The 20,208-nt window shown below is 38.8% G+C and overlaps 1 long non-coding RNA gene across 1 annotated transcript in view; it reads left to right on the top strand.

Annotated features, from left to right (window-relative positions):
* LOC136886374 (uncharacterized) overlaps positions 1–14,969 on the top strand; it is a 31,398-nt gene extending 16,429 nt beyond the window's left edge. The window contains exons 4-5 of the long non-coding RNA XR_010861783.2: positions 13,582–13,602; positions 14,732–14,969. This is a non-coding gene — a long non-coding RNA (uncharacterized lncRNA). The remainder of the gene's footprint in view (positions 1–13,581; positions 13,603–14,731) is intronic.
* The last annotated feature ends 5,239 nt before the right edge of the window (positions 14,970–20,208 follow it).

Genomic DNA, 20,208 nt, shown 5'->3' with positions numbered 1-20,208 from the left:
ATTTCAATCATCTGGCAAGGTAAAATACTGTTCAAAATCTATCACTGTTCGAGTCGTTTCGTTATCCTTGAGTTATGAGCACTTGGAAATAAATGCAAGTTTAAAACACTCGTTCAAATAATAAGTCAAATATATGGCGAATTACAGTTTAAATCGCTCTTAATTGGAGCAAAATTATATCACTCACGAATCGCAGAAAAATGTATAAGCCCACACTCAATGCTACAGAGTTAAAGTCTGGAACATAACGAAATGAGCCTATCACTTACGAGTTTAAGGAATTTTTACAAGTTCGAACTCGGTACTGCAGAGTTAAAGTCTGGAACTCGACGAAGAGATTTCATTCGACGTAACGTCGCGGTCTCCAGGAGCCGACCGACGAGGTTCGACTGTGGTACTGAAGACTCGCACTCTCGCCCGCTGAACGACACACAAACACTGATTTGTCTAAGGAAATCTCTCATTACATTTTGTTTATAATTCCGTTGGCTCTAGTTGGATTTCTACAAAACTTTGGAGAAATGAAGGGAAAAATGGCTACACGAAGACGTTGTTGATTTAATCCAAACATTTCTGTGAGAAACGTTATTAAATGAAGAACATTTCGAATGTTCCACGCCACGAGGAGGCAGGCTGTGACGTCATCCGCTCGACGTCACACTCACGAGCTGCTTGCTGTATGTGGCTGTCGCCTGCTGTTGAGTCGGCGCGCAGCGCGAAGTTTAAGTTCGAAATGCGGAGACTTAATTCTGTACCAGTGTTCCCGGTACAATACGGACGTGGTTTCAAATCCCCGTCAGGAATTTTTAAAATTTAAGAAACGAGATTTCCACTTCCGGAGGTGCACATGACTCTGAGGTTCACTCAGCCTACACCAGAAATGAGTACAAGGTTAATTCCTGGGGGCAAAGGAGGCCGGGTGTAAAGCTAACCACTCTACCCCATCAAGTGTCGAGGTTACGGATAGTAGAAGCCTTTACATTCCACCCCTCCAAGGGCCTTCAGGGGCTGTACGGAGATGACCTTGCTTCGCTTTGCTTTGCACTGCACACATTACTTCATCTAATCAGTGCTACACAAACATACTCTAAATTACCATCACCAAGTAAATATTAAGAGAAAAAGAATACTAGTCTTCTGCAAATTAACAGAAAACATTACTTGTAGAGACAAGATCATACAACAGTGTACTGAATTGGAAATAGTATGGTACAATTTGTTACTTATTCACAGCAGATGGGTTTCGATTCTCTGTCGGTCTTTCCTTGTGTGAGTTGATCATAAAATTGCTCCAGATACATGGCTGCGTTTGGTTCGTTGCTGAATCTGGTCAATCCGCTTCACAGACTCGGCTGCGTATCCATTTAGTAGGTCATCGGTAAAGCAATGTCCATCACGGTAAGCACCAGTTGTCGAATAAATACTCCAGTCGATCTGAACATGGTATTCCTGCGATGACGTTGGTTATATCGAACAGATTTCACAGGTTTAATCACGTTCATAGCTGAAACCGACAATTAATTTGCACATAACAAGAATAAAGTGTGTTATTGAGTGTCGAATGAATAATACTCTAATTATAACTCATGAGTCAAGTATCAAATCGCTGTATGAATTTTTGTTGCACAATCCTATAGCACATAAGAATATCATATTCACCTAACGCACGTTTATTGTATTACGATGCCTTCATATGTTAACGTACCTTGTATAAATATCATAAATATCACGAACATCTTGACGACGTGGCTGCAGAATGTTCTTCATCAAGAGTTTCCGGCGCGGTAAATATCCACGCCGTAATTAACGTAGAGTATCAGAGTAGAGCCACAGAGTATATATATTCATAAGAGTCAGAAAGCAATTCTCATCTGCACACGTCTTTTATCACCTAAAGCGCAGGTAGGCGTGTATACTAATATGCACTATCAGTAAATCAATTCCAAATTACTAATAGTTCATTGCTGGCCTCCTTAGATATTTCTAGAATAGTACCGGTATAGTTAGTTTCCATGTGGGCACGCTCAAATCGGTCGCGTGATTATTCCTCCCTTGCTTGTGGCGAGCTAGTTTAACAAACGACACTAGCCTTAAGTGGGCTTGTGTTATCTCTCCTCGAACACAGTCAAGGTCGAGCTTCAAGTTTTTCGCTTCACGCCTCACTCTCATACGAAAGAATAAATGACTATTAAAATAGTGACTATTGCAAGAAATATAATGTTCTCTTTCTAAATTAATGATGTGGGCCCTATCATTTTAGACGGGTACAATACATAACTATTACAATGAGGTGTTATACGGGCGCCAAGAACATACTTTTCAATATGAATCTGTCTGGAAATGCGCTTTTTTGTTTGCCCTGTTTATTGTTCAGCAAAGAAGGAAGTGTATGGAATTCAGCTGGGTGCACAGACCTTGCTCATTCGAGTGGAAAAATAAATAAACATGAAAATTCTCATGCACAAAAAACGCGAGTATTGAATTCTCTATGCTAGGCCGTGTCAATATCACCACGCAGCTGGATTTCGCTTACCGTGAATCGATTAAGAAACATAATGAGCAAGTCGATGCAAATAGGTATATACTGTCTAGATTAATCGACTGTGTTAAGTTCTGTGGAGCTTTCGAACTGTCACTGCGTGGTCACGATGAAAGCGATACTTCTGATAATCCTGGGATTTTCAGCGGACTAGTGAACTTTGTAAGCTCTATTGACAATGCAATGAAAGAGCATTTGGAAAGTGCTACCGTTTTTAAAGGTACTTCCCACACTACTCAAAATTAACTTCTTGATTGCATGTTGAGCATGTGCAGACATGAAATATCTAATGAGATTCATGCCGCTCATTATTTGGCAGTTATGGCTGATGAAACGACAGATGTTTCTACATTGTAACAAATGGTAATTGTTCATAGATATGAAGTGGGAGGGGTTCCGGTTGAAAGGTACTGGGGTTTTGTCAACCCGAAAGCTCAAGACGCGGAGACTATTTTTGGAATTGTTCATGCAGAATTAGAACGCCAAGTGGGGAGTCACAGACAGAAGGTTATTGGACAATGCTACGACGGAGCGGCAGTATTAAGTGGGGGTAGAAAGGGGTACAGGCTAGAATAAAAGAGATTAACCCCCAAGCGTATTACATCCATTGTTATGCTCATCAGTTTAATTTAATTTTACAGAAAGCAGCATCTATAAATAGTTCGTGTAGGCACTTTTTTCCAACTTAACAGCCTTTCCAGCATTCTTTTCTCTATTAGCGCAGAGAACGAAAGTTTTGGTTTCGCCGGTAGAGAAGAGGCTTCCGAAGACTATAAGCACCAGATGGAATTTCTCAGGTCGTTTAGTCCAAACCGTATATGAGAACACGGACAATTTAATAGAATGCCTCGAAGAAATTCGAAATTCATCTCATGTTGACGATGTTACGAAGCGGGAGAGCTTCGGTCTTCTGTACAGTTTGAGAGATACACAATTTATGTTTTGGCTACAATTCTTTCACCGTTTGATGCCACATGCCGACATTCTTATCAAATTACTACAGCACAGAAATATCGATGCAGTTAAAGTGAAAGAACATATTTCAGAATTCCGAAGGCATGTTGAGAAAGTCAGGGACGGCACCACGGACTTGGACGCTGATATATCCTCCAGTGATCAACTCGCTCAAAAGAGGCGAAAAAACTCAGATAGTTCAGTAGCTGCTAAATAAGTATCTGATGTAATAACTGTTCACATGGAAGAACGATTTTCATTCCGTTCTCACTTACTGGCTTCTAGTCTGGTTGATGTGCGTGCGTTTGGTGTGTATTCAGACTCTTTTCCAGAAAGAGAACTAAATACAGTGGTGCATATGTATCCCTGCCTAAATACGACACAGTTGAAGACTGAACTAGAAGTATTGTATATGAGAAATGACGTTCAGAAAGTTGATCGGGCCATTTCCATGTTGCAGTTTCTGCTTGACAATGAACTAGATAGGGACACATTTCCACAAGTATGCGAATTACTCCGAATTGTTGTCACAACTTCAATGAAGACAGCGGAGCCTGAGAGAAGTTTTTCTACTTTGAAACGAATTAAAGCGTTTCTGAGGAACACCATGCGTGGAGAACAACTTTCAGCGCTGGCTATGCTTGCTATTGAGAAGAGATTTGTCAACAACATCAGTGACTTCAATCATAAAGTGATTGAGAAATTTGCGCGATTGAAGGACAGAAGGATTGCTTTCCTGTGCAAATAATCAGCTTTTACGTGAGTTGCTAATCTAAATCCTATCATTCAAATAAGCATGATCTAGTGGTGTTGGTTGTACTTCACGCTAAATTGTTTAGAGTAGTGGCTATAATTTGCAAAATGAGAATAATTACCGTGTGTTACAGTTGAACCCTGACTAACCGAGATAATGTGAAGACTTTTTGGGTCAATTCGGAAATAATTATTTTAAAAAATTAACCGGTAAATGCGGTACACATTCCTTCTATGCTTCTCGTCATACCCAGGTGAACTTCTGCTGTTTATAAACCAGGAATAGTGCTCGCATCCTTTAGTGTTCGCAGTGCAGTAAAGCTATTATGAATTTTACTATTGTTCTACACTAAGACATCCGGCCCGCGGTGTAGGGGTAGCGTGCCTGACTCTTACCCGGAGGCCCCGGGTTCGATTCCCGGCCAGGTCATGGATTTTAACCTGGATCTGAGGGATGCTTCGAGATCCACTCAGCCTACGTAATTACAATTGAGGAGCTATCTTAAGGTGAGATGGCGGTCAAAAAAGCCAAGTATAACGGCCGAGAGGATTCGTCGTGCTAACCACACGACACCTCGTAATCTGCAGACCACCGGGCTGAGCAGCAGTCGCTTGGTAGGCCATGGGGTTTGGTTTGGTTCTACACTAACACCCAGGTGAACTTCGTGCTGTTTAAAAGCCAAAAATAGTGCTCGCATCCTTCAATATTCGCAGTGTAGTAATGTTATTGTGAATTTTACTTTTCTTCTACGCTAACAAATTAGTCTCGTATAAAACTTATCCTCGGTTACAGGAGTTCTACCAAATTATTTGTGAAGAAGGAACCGTACAAGGAACTGTTAGTGAAATGATTTATGTATCTATGTTACTTTTTTGCTGATTTGAGACATGAACAAAAATGTTGTTGTGAATCCCCTAAAAATTTTGTCACGAGCCGCCACTGCTGTCGCATGAGTATCAAAAATATAAAGTAGTATGTGAAAACTGCACAAAAAATCCCCCATTCAATGAGTCTAACTCAATCTAACCCATAAATATAGGAGATACGAGAAGATTTCATAGGACGAACCAATTAGAACACTGAAAGAGGCGTCTGATGGTGAAGTCCGTTTGTAGATATGTCGTACAGTTTCAAAGCAGTAACTCTCCAAATAAAAGTCTGCACTTCTAGAGTGTGTCTGTACACTGACTCTTTTGGCTAAATTTCCGTACAGTTGTCAGTTTCCGTTGTAATAATGACTATCTGCATATTTTTAGCTTTGGTGTCTGTTTGTCTGTGTGTTTGTCTATAACTTGGAAAATACTGAAAATATTTCCACCAAACTTCATATTTAGAATTCACCTGTCCTTGGTATATTTTAGGGCAAATATTGTTTCTAAATCCCTGAACTGACTGGATTTTATACGAAACCGAAACCGTGATTTTTCACTCCCTCAAAATATACACAATCAAACTTAATGGAAATCTACCTGCCTTAATGGAAATTAACTTCTAAACCTTTTTCCTCATGTGCATCATTTCGATACGAGGATTAATAAGTGAGATATCGTTAACGGACCATTTTTCGGTACAAGTTCCACCGGACTTAACTCAAGAGCTGGTGCGTGTAAAGCGTATATCTTACAAGTTGAAAACCACTGAAGATATTCGAACCAAACTTTATATTTAGCAGCCACCTGTTCAAAGGTAGGTTTTTAAGGTCAATAACATTTCATGTTCCCGGAATGCACTGGCGGTTTATAGGAAACCGAAATGGTGATTTTACTCTTCAAAAATATATACAGCACAAGACCAACCTGACGGGAAATCGACCAAAATTAATGGAAATCCATTTCTAAAACTTGTTTTCATGTGCATTTTTTCGACAAGAGGATTAATAAGGGAGATATCATGAATGGTCGTTTTGCAGGTTAAATGCGTCGGAAATAGCCCAAAATGTGTTGTACGTGGAGCAGATTCTTTATCTATCTATATAAACAAAATCGTAACGACTGTGTACCTGTACATTGACTATTTTGGCGAAATTTTCGTCCAGCTACCCGTTTAACGCATAACAATGACCATACGCATATTTTTTGGTTTACTTTCCTGAAAGTCCTAATTTTTACCCTCTTCGCCCAAAATCCAGATTGCGGCATAATCTGCCAGACGAACAAGAAAGTTGAAATTTGACAAAATTATACGCTTTAGCCTGTAACGGTCGGAAAACTTCCAAGATCTTTAAATTTTTCACTTTTTATCCCCGAAGAATATCGAAATATGGAGGCAATTTTAATGATGGTTCAGACCTTCGGGAAGTCCTATCACATAACGGATGGCACAGTCCCCGTTCAATTTGGAGTGATCTACAACCTTGGTCTTATGACTTTTTGTCGTATCTGTATCCATTTTATGTTTGATTTTTCTCTATTTCCCGATGTTAAGTAAATTTGGACTTTTCACATGCATAATTCATGCTTTCAATCACTTATAGGAAAGATAGAATCATCAGACTCTACACGAAAATTGGCCCACCCAGTAGCCATAAATGAGCCAAATGCTATGTATGTAGCTGTCACATAATTATGTGAAAAATAAAGCAATGTGAGATAATCTTACAAAAATGTTACCCTATTCAACGTTTCTAACTTATTCTGACCCATGAATAGATGAGATACTATAGGACCAGCCATTTAGGCCGCTAAATCCGGCGTCTTATGGTACAATCCTTTGTCGATATGACGTACCGTTTTCAGCAGTTAATCTGTAAATGAAGGTCTGCAATGTTGTAAACATGCATATACTTTCGTATGCCCATCTATATATATTCAATGATGTCGATTTGTAGCGATCGTGAAAGGGTGTGGCTGCTATTGTAATCAGTACTTCCCACACCGACATTCACTCGCAGTAGGAATGGGGTCCTTCTCCAACTCCTGTCTAACTGGCATTAGTAAGGAAGTTCTACCATTGTAATGAATAATTCACTTCTCTATTTGACATGCAGAAGGCAAGGGAGCGTGCAGTTTTACTTAAAACTCCCTAACCCGCTTGTGTTTGGCTGTAGGCCAGGGTGCCCGCCATTATGAACAAATGTGCCCATCTAATATGTGACTGGCATTAGGCATAGTGGCCTGTTATTTTGATGGGAACTCACCAACTTGGTGTGACTGTCAGCAAGTTGGCTGGAAGTAGGAAAAGAGGCCTGTCATTATAATGATAATTGCACAACTCAATTTCGACTGGTAGTAGGGAAGTTGCCTGCCATTATAATAAAAACTCAACTGTAAACTGTCTGGAAGTAGGAAAGGATTCCTCCCCAAATCGATTGTGACCGCGTAGTAGGCAATGGAGCCTGCAATTATAATGTAAACTTCCGAACTCGATTGTGAATGGCAGTAGGCAAGTGAGGCTTCCGTTATCATCACAAATCCGTAACAAACACTTTGCATTGGAAACGACGTATGGGGACCTCCCCATGTTGTTTCTCAGATAAAGCTAAGAGACATGCAATTTTAAAACAATCGTATTTACTGCATGTACAGTATTTACTTCGATATTCCAATACATTATAGAATACCGTAGCGAAGCTAGTTATCTTAATAAATGGACTATAATTATGAACGTTTCAATTTTTTGTGGAAATAAGTTGCGATAACATTATCCACCAAATTTATGAAAGTTCAATAACAATATTTGAACATTTCTTGACATAGAGTATTTTACCAATTATCACGATTATAATCTAATTTGTACCTATATGCTGTTGGTAGTGTGTGTAAACAAATTATTCACGTCACTGGAGTAGTTTCAGAGTTTACCCTAGCTTAGAGTGGATTTGCGTCACAAAATCATTGCATGGAATTAACTGTCATCAAAAATCAACAATAAATTTTAACCAGTAACTAATAACCTAAACCATATTTTACAATGTTAATTCATTGCACATTTGTACCTTTACTTAGTCTGTTATTAATTTCAATCAATCAATCAATACTAATCTGCATTTAGGGCAGTCGCCCAGGTGGAAGATCCTCTATCTGTTGTTTTTGTGTCCTTTCCTTAAATGATTGCAAAGAAATTGGAAATTTATTGAACATCCCCCTTGGTAAGTTATTCCTATCCCTAACTCCACTTCCTATAAACGAATATTTGCCCCAATTTGTCCACTTGAATTCCAACTTTATCTTCATATTATGATCTTTCCTAGTTTTAAAGACACCACTCAAACTTTTTCGTCTACTGATGTCATTCCATGCCATCTCGCTACTGACAGCTGGGAACATACCACTTAGTCAAACATCTCTTCTCCTATCTGCTAAGTTTCCCCAGCCCAAACTTTGCAACATTTTTGTAACGCTACTCTTTTGTCGGAAATCACCCACAGCAAATTGAGCTGCTTTTCTTTGGATTTTTTCCAGTTCTTGAAACAAGTAATCCTGGTGAGGGTCCCATACAATAGAACCATACTCTTGTTGGGGTCTTACAGAGACTTATATGCCCTCTCCTTTACATCCTTACTACAACCCCTAAATACCCGCACAACCAAGTGCAGAGATCTGTACCTTTTATTTACAATCATATGTATGTGATTACCCCAATGAAGATCTTTCCTTATATTAAGACTTTGGTACTTACAATGATCCCCAAAGGGATCATTCAACCCATCAATGCAGTAATTAAAACTGAGAGGACTTTTCCTATTTGTGAGACTCACAACCTGACTTTTAATCCCGTTTACCATCATACCTTTGCCTGCAGTTCATCTCACAACATTATCGAGATCACTTTGCAGTTGAACACAATTTTGTAACTTATTTATTACTATGTACAGAATAACATCATCTGCAAAAAGCCTTATCTCTGATTCCACTTCTTTTACACACATCATTGATATATATATATATATAAGAAAATATAAAGTTCCAATAATACTGCCTTGAGGAATTCCTCTCTGAATCGTTACAGGGACTCTAATTCTCTGAGTTCTAATTTCTAGAAACTTAGCCACCCATTCAGTCACTCTTTTTTCAAGTCCAATTGCACTCATTTTAACCAGTAGTCTTCCAATACGTTGTACATTATGTCCATCACCATTTCCTTTATACACAGGGGTACTACAGCAACTCTCCATTCATTTGGTATAGCTCCTTCCTGCAAACAATAACCAAATACTTACAATCACATGAATAGAACCAGCTTTTGGGTGGTTAGGCCGTGTGCACTTTGCAGAGTTTCGCCCAGACGTGCCATTTGGGCTCATCAGCTGGATTGGTACGCCCCTCCAGGACTCTGCCTAGCAGTGGCAGACCAAGCGAAAGCGAAAACAAGTTCTTTCATTCCTTCTCCTCATACGAGGAGGGGCGGGTCATCAGCTCAACTAATGATCTCTTCGGCCAAAGAATCAATGGAGAAGAGAAAATGTAGTGGATATGTGTCGTACATACCATAGGAAGGAGAGTGCTAGTGAACTTGCGTAAGGAGACCAGGACAACAAGTCGGGACCCAGGGGAGACCCTCAAGGCACCCCGCACAAGCAAACCCCCGCGAACACCAGAGGGAAATGAGAGGAGAAATTTCTTTGTAGCAACGTATCTCGGCCGGGTATTCCGAAAAAGACAATGTTACATAGAGTTACAGAATTACATTACATATATTGAGGTGGAGTAATGAGCGGGTGCGGTAGGAAGTTGGAGGAAGGAGGAGGCAAGGTTCTTAAACACTACTAAAGGTTGGGCCCAACGCGAGCCGAGCTGCTATTGGTTAATGAAATGACGTCACAGTAGGAGCAAAGCAGCCGAGCCCAGAGAGCGCAAATCAGTAGGAATCTCATATCAGCAAACATTACAGTTTCTCAGAACTAATAGCAGACCAGACATAAAGATTACTGCTATTATAAGATTGAAAAAAAGTGCAGCATAGTAACGTTTCATTATTTCCATTACGAATACGGCGTAGGCCTAAATGTAAAGTGACGGCACATTGAGCAACGCTTGAAATTTATTAACATTTACAAGTTCCTCTATTTAGTTTGAGGAAGTTTACGCGCTCTCAAATATGTAAACATAAATATTTAGAGATATGAAATGTTTGTAATATTAAATCTTTACAACAGAATTTCCGTGATGGAACTACCATATGCTAACATACAAAATACAGACTCACTTCAGCAGGTATCGACTTTAAAGCTTAACACATATTATAACATCAGCAGAAGTAAGTTAATATTCGAAACCATGCGTAGATAGTCCTGGAAAACCTACAACCTGTTTTCCAGTCTATGACCGGGTCAGGGATGTAATGAATGAACCATATATAGGCTATTATTACAATGGGGTGGCCACTTCCAAAGTGATTTAATAATGACTGATAAATGCTATGAAATGATAATTGAGAGTCTTGGCTGGAATGAAAGATGACAGAGATAACCGGATGACTCGGAGAAAAACCTGTCCCGCCTCCGCTTTGACCAGCACAAATCTCACATGAAGTGACCGGAATTTGAACCACGGTATCCAGTGGTGAGAAGCCGACGCGCTGCCGTTTGAGCCACGGAGGCTCCGCATAGAAATTCTACTTTTTTAAATTAAACAATAAGAAAGAATAGGAAAAACACTTCATTAGAACACAATCCTATCTGTGAGATTAGATGTCATGAAGTGGTTGCTTTCGAGGATGAAATCCACTGTCGTGCCTTTTGCCGAAGAGCTGCTATGGATTTTTCAGTTCTTCCTCAAATTTTCATTTGTCGTATGCGTATAAATATTCTCGTTCTAACATACATCGTTACTATTTCTGGTGGTACAGCGGGGAATTTACTGCTAATTATTTGACACACTTTGCGTATAATATTAGTTATGCGTCACAGTTCAACACCTCCGTGAGTGTCCGTGAAAATTAACTCATATTCCTTTATTTGGTCTACCATTCTTCCGATGGAACGAGTAGACCTCCCCAAGATAACACTTCTATCCATCCCATAGAGGCTGTACCAGAAGAAATGGAAAGCATTTCCCCAGTGGGACTTCCCATTAACCTGTCATATTTTCTTTCACTGTAGGCGATGTAGGCCGGCGAGGTACAGAAATCCCTCTGCTGAACAATAAGGTGTCGCTCTAGATTGCGGTGAATCATTAACGGCACGGTTTTCTATCGCAACGATATTGTACTATGAACACATAAATTTCACTCCACCTACTATTACACTGTTCATGCAACTAACGAAAAGAAAATAAGTGCACCTCACTGCACGAAACACAGCAACTTAACAGAGATCTCACAGAAACGAACTACGACACACATACTACGCAAAATACAGCAGGCCACTATATAAACCAACAGCAATATACGGAAAGAAATTACGTATAGTTATTACGTGGAAATCCTTTCTTTATAAGAGAGACGTATATAAACAACGAAATGTGATACACATTCGGTTGTATGCTACCGTCACGGTGCTCCTGTGATGGCGTCACGAGCAGGACGAGGGAAAACTAACAACTACTGCGCAACCAATCTGGGCCACCCGTGGGAGGAGGGTAGTGTTGTGATAGAAGGTAGTACAGGGTTGTGGTCAGGTTATTGACGGAAGTAGCGAGTAAACGAAGAAGGTCCAATATCGGGAGGGGTGGTAGAACAAGAACGGGTTATGGAGCGGGGACGTTAAGGGGTGGCGGCGGTGGGGTGGGTGGCGGGACCGAGGGGGGGCGAGAAGAAGGGGAGGTAGAAGAAGAACCTACAGGCCGGGGTGGGGAGCGGGAAGACCAAACGTATGGTCTCCCCGTGTTAGCAAATAGGGATTGCTAACCTGCTAAAGGAGAAGTGAACTCTCCGTTTCGAAAAATTTTTACTCCCCATGGAGTTAGAATAACAAAAATGGCTTTCACGGCCGCAGATCTTACTATCACATCAATAGAACCAGCTTTTGGATGGTTAGGCCGTGTGCATTTTGCAGAGCTTCGACCAGATGTGCCATTTGGGCTCATCAGCTGCATTGGGACGCCCCTCCAGGACTCTGCTTAGCAGTGGCAGACCAAGCGTATGGTCTCGCCGTGTTAGCAAATAGGGATTGCTAACCTGCTAAACGAGAAGTGAATTCTCCGTTTCCAAAAAAATTTACTCCCCATGGAGTTAGAACATCAAAAATGGCTTTCATGGCCGCATATCTTACAATCACATGAATAGAACCAGCTTTTGGGTGGTTAGGCAGTGTGCATTTTGCAGAGTTTCGCCCAGATAATCAAATAAGTGCTTTAGATATGGTACTATATCCCAACCCATTGTCTTTAGTATATCCCCCGAAACCTTATCAATTCCTCTCTGAATCGTTACAGGGAGAGACAAAGCTTCGCCTACTCTAATTCTCTGAGTTCTAATTTCTAGAAACCTAGCCACCCATTCAGACACTCTTTTCTTCAAGTCCAATTGCACTCATTTTAAACAGTAGTCTTCCTTGATCTACCCTATCAAATGCTTTAGATAGGTCAATCGCGATACAGTCCATTTGACCTCCTGAATCCAGGATATCTGCTATATCTTGTTGGAATCCTACAAGTTGAGCTTCAGTGGAATAACCCTTCCTAAACACAAACTGCCTTCCATCAAACCAGTTATTAATTTCGCAAACATGTCTAATATAATCAGAAGGAATGTTTTCACAAAGCTTGCATGCATTGCATGTCAAACAGACTGGCCTGTAATTTTCAGCTTTACGTCCATCACCATTTCCTTTATACACAGGGGTACTACAGCAACTCTCCGTTCATTTGGAATAGCTCCTTCCTGCAAACAATAATCAAATAAGTACTTTAGATATGGTACTATATCCCAACCCATTGTCTTTGGTATATCCCCCGAAACCTTATCAATTCCAGCTGCTTTTCTAGTTTTCAACATTTGTAGCTTACTGTAAACGTCATAATTGATTTTAATGTGATAATTTTGTTTCAACCTGAAATAATTATTTTGTCCAAATTATGTCCAAAATATTTTCTTCTACTTTACTGTGATCTTCACAACCATGTGCCCTTAATATTTATTCAGAATTATATTTAAGTATCATGAAAATCGAATTCACCTCTCATGTGATTAGAAACAAGAAACTTTATATGTATAGGTTCACTTGTTCCTAATATCGTAGAACGAATACTACATTGTCCGCTCATAAACGTATTGTGCGATTATATACTGTAACTATTGAAAATGTTATCTGGCCTGTCCTCATTTTGTTACTTCAATTACTACTCATCTGCCATTCCGTTTATGTTCTACACTTTTATGGTTTGAAAGAGTATTTTCATGCCCGCCGTCAGAACAAACAGTTATAAATAAAACACGTCTCTCTTTCTTGTTTCAGATGCCATATGGTGCTTTCTATGTAAGTACACTACGCCAATTACAATCATTACAATAAAATACATAGGGTGCCTTTCTTGTAAGTTATGACACCACACCCAAGAAACAAAACTCAGAATGGAAATAGAATGTTACCAATACACTGTTCCTTATAAAATAAAGCTAATCTTTGCATGCTAAGCAACGTTACCATATTCGTTCATGTCGCATTATGTTATGAATCATATGCTGTATACAAACACCTTTAAACACAATGTATATATGCATCTCGTGAGCACAGTGAATTTGGAGACTCAAAGTAAATCTTTATACATAAATACTTCAGAAAGTATCTTCATACAATTTAACACACACACACACACACACACACACACACACACACACTGAAACAGACTTCAGTGGTCCAGCAAGAAAACATTTTTTGTCTGGAATCAATAGATTTTCCAATAAAGTCTCCTCCTTCAGCGGTCACCTCACACCGCGGTCAGCGGTCAGAGACATTTCACAAATTGAGCTGAATTAAGCCGCCGGTCTTGACCGCCCCGAACACATTGTTCAGTCCTGAGACAGACTATTACAGTCAACTGTTTTCACATCTACCATCAAAGCAGTATGCAGTTCTCTTTTCTGGTCCATTATAAATACTTTCCTCGGCTTTATTCTACGTTCTCCATAGCCCAGCAATAAACAATGCTGTAAATTGAGCGTGACGAATGGGTACCGTTCTTGATAAAAGTTCTCAAAAGCGAACAAATTTAAAGATAATTTGTTTGGAATAATGTTTGAAAAATTAAGGCCCGTACATTTTATCGCTAGTACGAAGAGAATACAACCTCGCATCTGAATAAACGTTTGTCATTGTTTGAAACTTGTGTCACTAAAAAGAAACTAGAAAATACTGCAACAGAAACCACACTAAATATTGTCCAGTATAGTTCTAATATACCTAGAGTACATAATCGGCACACACCGGGGTTTTACTGTAATTTATATCTATTAAACATAATGCTCGTTTTATTGTACGGTAGGCCCTACTATTTATGTATTTCATTAGTTATTAATTAGTTCACTTATTTACTCAGTAGTTATTTAATGATTACTGATTTATTTATTTACTTATTTAATAATATTCTCACTGTTCTTCTTTCTAGGGTGATTGGGGATGCGCATAAAACTAAATGGACCCAGGACTTTTGCAATTATTGAAGTGTCTAAAGAATAATCCGCTACTTTCGAAGAACTTCCCTATACCTACTAACATCATGATTTATGTTGATTGTTCGCACTGGAGAAGAGCCTTGCTTGTATAGCTCTTTAGTATAAAAGAAAATTGTGCTTATCTTAACAAAAAATAAACAAGAATTAAAAAAAATATCTATGTTCACATAATACCTCTATTTACCCTGTTTACCTAGCACGACGTGTTAAAACAAGAGCTTGGAAAAATTACTGTGCCTTTAATGTCACCCAGATCCACTGTCTGCCATAGTGGTGCTCAAAAATGTAATTAAACGCCACAAACCTCCAATGAGCTGCAGCTACTACTGAACTCTTCGTTGTCTGCTTATTACATAACATATAATTAATGTCTATAGAATATATCTATTAGGAGGCCATATCATTACATATATGAGAAGCTCTGTATAAGTACTCTTATAATTCTGTTTTTTCTGAATTGATATAGATTTGATGCTGTTGTTATGAAACTTAAAAATCATCTTTGTAATATACACTTACTGGTGTCCTGAATTTTATAGTAGTTTTTTTGGGAAATATGAAAATTATGGTGCTGTGAAGGATTAGTGACAGTTGCTATGGTTATTATAAACAAGTCCTTTATATTCTTTGAAGATTGAAGTTTCCTTATACGTGAATATTTTAAAATTATGAAATTTTATACACTTTATATGTATTTTATCTATACCATGAAGAACTTGGCATATTAACCCATTTGTTATCGTTCTGTATATTATCCAAAATTAACTTTATGTGGAACACATAACCTCTCCTGGCAATGAAAAGTACAGTGAAATGGACAAACATTGGAAAAAGCAAAATACTTTTAGATGTGCTACCTCGAATGTACAAGGTATCTCACACAAAGATGACCAGCTGGAGGACATTTTAATTGCAGCAATTTCAGAAACAAAAGAAAGCTTCAGGGATAAAAAGAGACAGTAAATTATTTACATTTTTCAGTGGGGTTGACAGAGATACTAGAGCACAGGCGGATGTACTGCTCATGATACATAAAAGATTAAGATCAACAATTGATAGCTACACTTTTTGGAATGAAAGGATTATCCAATTGACTAAATCTATTCAGAGGTTATCTTACAGTTATAGGGGTATACGCTCCAGTGGATGGCAATTCAAACGAAAGTGATGGGTTCTATAATGATCTGCAAAAGATAGTCAATAAAATTAACTAGCAAGATATACTGGGAGATTTCAATGCCACAGTTGGTAATGAGAAAATTCAGAATCACATCGGAATCCATGGAGAAACAACCCGTAATAACAATGGAATGAAATTAATAGATTTCACTGTCTTCAATCAGTTAAAGATTATGAACACATTGTTCTCACACACGGACACCCACAAGTATACGTGGTCTGCACGAAATCAGAAATCGATTATAGATTATATAATTTGTAATGGTAAATTGGCAGATTTAGTCTTGGGTACAAGAGTCTATCGAGGCCCTGAACTGGAAACTGATCACTGTCTATTAGTAGCACCTATTCGTCTGAGGCCTAGATGGTATAAAACAAACAAACAAACAAACAAACAAACAAACAAACAACACAAGAAATTAAAACTTCTTACAAGGTTAACCTATTAAGAGACCCCAGTATAAAATGGCTGTACAAGAACAGACTTAATAATCTTACACAGATGACACCAGTTAGTGACAACGTGCAAATGGAGTGGTCTAATTTGTGTTCAATTTTAAAGCAGTCTGCTTTTGAGAGTTTGGGAGTTAATGAAAAATGGCAGAGGAAAAAGCGTTTAAGAATCTGGGATGAAGAGATAGAAAAGTTATTTCAGACAAAAGAAATGCTTGTAAATTTTTTTTGTCAGCTGGCAAATTAGAAGATAAAATAGAGTATCACCACAAGAGAACAATAGAAAAAAGGGAAGTGCGGAAAAAGCACAAAAAGAGTTGGGAAAACTTTGTTTCACAACTGGAAACTGATGTAACAAGACCACAACCACAGACCTATAAAATACTCATGAAACTGAATAATGATGTAAAAGAAGACATACGCATTAATCCAATACCTCTAACGGAGTGGCTCATTTATTTTTGGAACCTCTGGAGAGGTTCAAATATTGAGCCATTTCTTCTGCCAACATCTCTTAACAAGTCTTCGGAAACCATTACACTCTAAGATCTAGAGCTCTCAGAAAACTTAGAAATAGAAAAGCATCTGGAGAAGATTCAATAAATGCAGAATTATTCAAGTACTCCAGTGACTTCAAGCAAAGATTTCTCAAATTCATCCATTTAATTTGGAATGGCAGCAGACCACCAGAGAATTGGCAAAAAGCTATAGTTATTCTCTTCATAACAAGGGCAGTATGAAAGATTGTGGAAATTACAGTGGGATAAGTACACTCAACTCAGGCTACAAAACTTACTCTAATATTGTCGGAGAAAAATTATTCAGGTATTATGAAAATGTGATTGGAAATGAACAACATGGATTTCGAAAGGGGCGCTCATGTGCTAATGCTTACTTTACCTTGAAAATCTTATTCGAAAAACGCAGGGAATTTAAGTTGGAAACTCACATAGCATTTGTTGATTTTAAGAAAGTCTTTGACCTAGTTAACAGGAACAGATAATAGCTTAGCAGAAGATAATATCCTACAACAGTTAATAGAAAACATATACAACATGTACAGTGACAACCTTATTGCAATAAAGTTAGGTAATCATCAGACTGAATGGAAACCGATCAGCAGAGGTGTGAGACAAGGTTGTGGACTTCCTCCCTTGTTGTTCATAATCTATATGAACAACATAATACAGGAATGGAGGCATGAAAGGCATGGATCAATCCCAGTAAACATATATCTCACACATCTAGATGCCATACTCTTTGTTGATGATGTTGCATTGGTAGCATCATCAGAAGATGATCTTCAGTGGTCAGTATTAATCTCCAGAAAGTCTCTTCAAAATCCGACATGATCATTTCACCACAAAAGAGCAAAATAATGGCCTTTAAGGGGAAGGACCCTATCCCGAGTAAAATCTGTTTAGATAATAAAATTTGGAAAGAGTCAACGAATTCAATTATCTGGGATACAATTTATCTTACCAAGGGGAATTGATATCTCTGCAAAAATAACCAAATTTATCAGAACAACAGGAATCATAAATCATATTATGAAGCCATCTCTTGTCCAAAAACACACTCGCTTACGTCTTTATAACACTTTAGCCAGACCAACCCTTTGCTACGGCAGTGAGGCATGGACAATAAGAACTTAAGACATTTCCAGAATTACAGCACGTAAAATGACGTTCATGCGCAGAACAGCAGGCTATACAAAATGGGATCGTATAAGAAATGAAGATGTGCTTAAGGGACTGAATGTGAAATCAGTAATCAATTAGGTCTATGATTACCGAGAAAAATGGAAACGTCATGTTCAAAAGATGGAATTTGGAAGACTACCAAAGGAGATCCTACGCTATCAACCAAGAGGACATAGATCTATAGGACGTCCAATGAAGCTATGGAAAGAAAATGCAAGACCGTAACGGGCCACATGGCCCAGTACTTGGAAGGATGATGATGATTATGACATAACCTCTGCTGCCCAAAAATGAAGAAACCTGTTCCCACAGATGAAGCCCTGTCGACAGAGTCACGGCGGTATTACCGTTACATCCTTTATGGAGGAAATGCTGTAATTTCAGCTAGTTCATTAGCTGAGAGATGGCAGTCCCACCAATGGTCTTACTTCCTTCAGGCTAGCAACCCGTCGGAAGGACATTTGATTGCTATCAAGTCTTGCAAAAAGTAAAATACAAGACCGTAACCGGACACATGCCCCAATACTTGGAAGGAAGATGATGATGATGATGATGATGATGATTAATATTTATATTTGTGAAAGTGTAATGAACAGCTTACCTTAAATTAATCAGTGTATGGGCCCTATACTGAAAGGCTTGCACTTAACTGCTAATTTAGTGTATACTTCGCACGATACAATTAGAGTATTGAATTATTCTGGCGATCATTTCCCTTTTGTGCTTAATGCACGGAGACGAAATGTTATAGACATGTAAACGTGTGGACACAGGTTCTTCACCCAAACTCTTGCCAGCTTGCACTGACAATGCTCCCCTTCAAGAAATATTCAGCTACAGATAACAATTTATAGAAGAGTTCGCTTGTTTAACAACTCAAAAAATTCGTTTGTGGAACATTAGAAAAAACATTGTTTTCAGGATGGTACGGGATATCTGCACACATAGAGCACGCTACAAATTTCTTATAGCCTTTTGTGAAAAATCCTATTCTCCTCCTTCTTCTTGTTGTAGTGCCTTCTCCATTACTGAAGGTTGGTCACAATCAGGGAAGTCTTTACGATGCTTGCCTGTCCTCGTCAGTCTAGTCGAATCTAGTCCAGTACAATCCCGTGAGCCAAGTGTGCGTCCTTCGATCGCGATCCCTACGTCCGGAAATTTTACCTTGCATAATCAATAGAAACACAGTTAGAGGAAGAACAATATGGCTTTAGACCGACTAGATCAACAATAGACTTGATATTTACAGTGCGAACGATAATGGAAATACATCTAGAAAGGAACAAGGAAATAATCTCCGTATTTTTAGATTTGGAAAAATCTTTTGATACAGCTTAGGAAAAGTATGTATGGGAATGACTACTGAAAAGGAATGTACCAACATCATTAATTAACAAGATAAAAATGTTGTATCATGAGAGTAAAAGCAGTGTACAAGTGGCGAGTTAATGACTGCAACATTTTATACAAAAAAGTTCTCAAGCAAGGAAGTACACTGCCACCATTATTGTTTATTATATTGTTGGACGAAATCATAAAACGTGTAAAACAGAGTATCAGTAGTGATGGAGTGAATGCTTTGGTATTTGCAGATGATGTGGTGATTTGGGGAAAGGGAGAAAAGGAAGTACAAAGGAGACTGCACATTTGGAATGTCATTCTGAAGGAGTTTGGAATGGTAATTATTTACAAAATGCGAGCTCGATAGCTCAGTCGTTATGTGTGACCAGTATCCAGTAATGGGAAGATGGTGGGTTCGAACCCCACTGTCGGCAGCCCTGAAGATGGTTTTCCGTACTTCCCATTTTCACACCAGGCAAATGATGAGGTTGTACCTTCATTAAGGCCACGGCCACTTCCTTCCAATTCCTAGCCCCTTCCTATCATATAGTCGCCATAAGACGTGTCTGTGTCGGTGCGACGTAAAGCAAATAGCAGAAAAAATAAAAAGAAAACTCCAGTCATGCACTGTGGAAAAGAGCAAAAAGATAAGCCAAGTGAACATGGACAGAGAACGGTTATAGAATGTAGAACAGTTTACATACATGGGTAGCACTATTAATGGAAGTAATGAA

This window comes from Anabrus simplex, chromosome X, assembly GCF_040414725.1.
Source record: "Anabrus simplex isolate iqAnaSimp1 chromosome X, ASM4041472v1, whole genome shotgun sequence".
Taxonomy (NCBI): domain Eukaryota; kingdom Metazoa; phylum Arthropoda; class Insecta; order Orthoptera; family Tettigoniidae; genus Anabrus; species Anabrus simplex.
Note: the sequence above shows the minus strand (reverse complement) of the source record. Positions and strands in the feature narration are given on the sequence as shown.